The sequence below is a fragment of the Myotis lucifugus genome, unplaced genomic scaffold, assembly GCF_000147115.1.
Source record: "Myotis lucifugus unplaced genomic scaffold, Myoluc2.0 scaffold_348, whole genome shotgun sequence".
NCBI classification, from domain to species: Eukaryota; Metazoa; Chordata; class Mammalia; order Chiroptera; family Vespertilionidae; genus Myotis; species Myotis lucifugus.
The window spans coordinates 1191955-1196029 of record NW_005871396.1 but is presented as its reverse complement, the minus strand read 5'-3'; positions in this window follow the sequence as shown (position 1 = coordinate 1196029).

Genomic DNA, 4075 nt, shown 5'->3' with positions numbered 1-4075 from the left:
TTCATAGCGACACATGTCCTCAGGCTTCATGCGGAAAACGGGTTTTTTTCCCTTTTCCTTGAGAAGAAGATGATGTCTTCAAATATTACAGGGAATTACTTTGCTTGTGTTCAAATGAGCGCAGACCTAAGACAACATTTAAATGGGTTTCAATCATGAATTGCAAATTGCAGCTGAAATGAGCCTTGTTTTGCTGGTGATTCAGTCTGGAAACAATTGTCTTTTTCCCTCCGACGCAGGCACACTGGATGGAGCGGTTTCTTAGGCGTTTTTCTAACAGGCCGGCGTTTGTTTGGGTCTCGGACTCGCCCGGTGCCCACGGGGGCCTGCCCAGCTGGACGCTGTGTCCCCGCTGTCCCCGAGTGCTTGGTGCCACTGGGTGCTCCCCGGGCTGGAACACGGCCCTGTTACTAAACAAGCGCCCCTGCCCCCGGCGCCCTTGGCAGCTGGCTGTCGCCGACCAGGCCTCACACCAGCACCACCAGGACCCGCGTCCCCGGGGAAGGGAGCTGCCGGGCCTGGCACCGAGGATGCCCGCGCCTGGAAAGTGTGTGGCTGTCCCTGCAGGCTCCGTGTGTAACAGCCATCTCCAGGGTGGGCGTGCACCCATGGGGGCTTCAGGGGTTTCGTTTATACTTTTAACACTCAAGTCTCTGTGTTTGTCAGAAGCAGGTCTTTACATCTCTGAGGCTGTGTAGATAGCTGAGGCTATGCACACACACACACACACACACACACACACAGGCGTGCGCGCCCCATGGGGCAGGCAGGAGGGTGGGTCACCTGAGCTCCTCCTCCCAAGGTCCCCATCACCGTCTAACCCGCCCCAGTGGCCTCTCCGATTTGCCCATCCCTCTAACACAGCTAAAGTGCTTCAGGGACAAGAAAACTTGAGTCAAACCCTGAAGTGCTAACCTGATTGAAATTCAGTTACATCTCATTTAGGAAGATAAAAAGTTGTCTGACTTGTTGATGGATCTTTTTAAAAGGGAGATGTCATGTGGGCTCCTGGGCCCGGCTGCTGAGAGCTGGCGCTGAGCCCGCGAGGCCCGCCGCAGCCTCACACATGGACAGAGCCCGCGACTGCGCTCAGGCCCGCACAGAGCCCAGCGGCGGTCGGGAAGCGACGCCAGCAAACGCTCACCAGCGTGCAGTGTCTGAGGGCGTTCTCACACGCGTGGTCTCCAATGATGAGCGGGGGTTGTTTTCTGTGACTGTTGCTCGTTCCGTGATTCTCAAAGATCCAGGCTGTCAGGCCAAGTCTGCCTGGGTTTCCAACGAGGCCAGAGTGTCCTACCAGCAACGGAGTCTTCATCACATCGGCTAGAACAGGACAGGCCGTCTCATTTAATCCCACTCCTCTAACTCAGTGGTTCTCAACCTTCCTAATGCCACGACCCTTTAATGCAGTTCCTCATGTTGTGGTGACCCGCAATTTCATTGTTACAAATTGAACATAATCAAAGCCTAGTGATTAATCACAAAAATAATATGTAATTATATATGTGTTTTCCGATGGTCTTAGGCGACCCCTGTGAAAGGGTCATTCGACCCCCAAAGGGGTCGCGACCCACAGGTTGAGAACCGCTGGTCTAAGTGGTTCTCAGTAGTTTGGTGTTTTTTCCTTTTCCAAAAGAAAAACGCCTCTCGGATCTCTGCCTTGGTGTCTCTCAGTTACAATCCCTGTGGGTGGAGTGGATGGATAGCACTTCCACCACGGGCTCCACCAAGGCTCTGTCTTGAGTCATCTAGTATTTGGGGTAATGTTCTGTGATATTGGGCCGAAGGGGCTGAAACTGTGTGTGTGTCGTGTGCATGGCGGCGCCTGGCTCTCGCACCGATAATTTGAGAGCCCTGTGTCACAGCAATGGCCTGCCTGCCCCTGGCGTGTGCTGCCATTTACAGAAGGAATTCCCGGTGGTTTATGGCACGTGTTTTAGGAAGAACGCTGGGCCCGGCCTAGATCTCACCCCACACGCCCCAGCGGAGCAGGGCGAGGGCCATGAGGCTGGGTCCGGCCTGGAGCGCCGAGCCCCCGCGCTCCACGGCGCCTTTAAGCCCCTCGTTCAGGGCTCCGAGAAGTTCGGCTGCGTTTCCCAATCCGTCTGCCCCAGAGGCACCGGCCCGTTCAGTTGCCAAGTGAATTCTTCGTGTTGCTGTAACCCTTTGGGAGAGTGAAAGTGCACAGCGCGCAGATGGAAGTTCTCCAACAGCGATGGTGTCCGAGAGGGAGGTTTGAACTTTGACAAAACACTTTAGCCGCTAAGAAATCGCAGCGCTACAGAAAGTTGTGGTTTCGTAGAGGAGAATAAATTCTCGGTCGTGTTTCTCCTTGTACCGACCCATCTATGAGGAAGCTAACTGCCCCGGCAGGGAGGGAGGGAGGGAGGGAGGGAGGGAGGCAGGTGATGCGCTCCCTTTCTTCCTGCCGTTCCCTGCCATTCTCACCTTTTACAGTCGGAGCTTTAGGTCTGTGTCTGTTTCCCAGATTAAACGCTCCAACGATGATTGAACCAGCGACTTCTTGGTTCCTGGGTTGACGCTCAACGACTGAGCCACACAGGTCAGGCAATAGTTGATTATTATGGCTTCACCTTTTAGAGTTTACTCTGGGAGCACTTTTTAACTTAAATCAATTCTGTACACTCAGCTATTGCTCTTTCAGAAACACAATTCTACCTGAATTAAAATTATAGCCTAAATCGAGATTTAATTTAGCAGGTTATGAGACTGGGTGTGCTTTTAATATTAACCAGGGAAGACTCCGCCTAAGTATGACTTTGTTCGTCCCAAAAGCCCTCTGTCTCCTCAGACCAGGCCCCTCTGTCCGGGCTGGGATAGGCCCCTGTCAGTGCCGTGGCTGGGCCGTCGCGGAGGAAGAAGAGCGTAGTGCAGGGGTGGGCAAACTTTTTGACTCAAGGGCCACAATGGGTTCTTAAACTGGACCGGAGGGCCGGAACAAAAGCATGGATGGAGTGTTTGTGTGAACTAATATAAATTCAAAGTAAACATCATTACATAAAAGGGTACAGTCTTTTTTCTTTTTTAGTTTTATTCATTTCAAACGGGCCAGATCCGGCCCACGGGCCGTAGTTTGCCCACGGCTGGCGTAGTGGTAAGGATGGCTGCCCTCGGTCTCTCTGTCCTTCCTCTGCGTTCATTCCCTCACCTTCGACACGTCTGCACACCATGGACCCCTACTTGACCCTGCTCCACCCGCGACTCGGAGCTTCTTGCTTGCCCAGGAGGCGTTTCAAACTGAACGTATTCAAGACGACTCTTGACTTGGGCCCGGACGTTCCCTGCCCCCACCTACGTGCCGGGACCAAGACCCGGAAGCCTCCGTTTCCTTCCCTCCTGCACCCCGATTCTACAGCAACAAGCCAGTGCTCCCCCCGCTCCACCTCGAGGGACTGACCACCCTCGTCTCCCCTCCCCGGCCCCCACCTGGATTCTACAGCAGCTTCCCCCGAAGTCCATTTCCTGTTCAGCAGCCAGAAAGGTCCTCCTCAAAGCTAATTGAGATTTCATCAATCCCTTGCTTAAAACCCTCCAACGACATCCACTACAGTTAGAATAAAGGTCACTGTCCTCACCGCGGGAGGCAAGACCGACATCATCTGGCCCCTGTCTGTGCCTTGGCTCCCTCTCCTCTTTCTTACTCAACAGTCACCACTCGGCATTCTTCAGTCCCCCCGGGCTCACTGTCCTTCAGCCACACCGCCCGCTCCCCCTCGGACCCTTGTGCACGCCCCTCCCTCTGCCAGGAGCACTCTTGCCTGGGTTCTGGGTTCTGTTCTCCTCGTCAGTCTGATTGCAGCTCAGACGCCGCCTCCGCCCAGGGGCGTCTCGGGCCACCAATCGAAGGCCTGCAGGCTGCAGTGCACGCCTCTAACCCTGTTGGATTTCTTCATAATAGTTACAGCACCTGCAGCGCACGTTCACAGCGCACGTTCACAGCGCACACACGTAATGTTCATGCTGCCGTTTGCTGGGTGGTTGTGGGGCCCAGCCCACGGGGACGGCCGCCTCGGGAGGCCAGGGCCATCGCCTTGCCCAGAGCTGACTCCTTCCC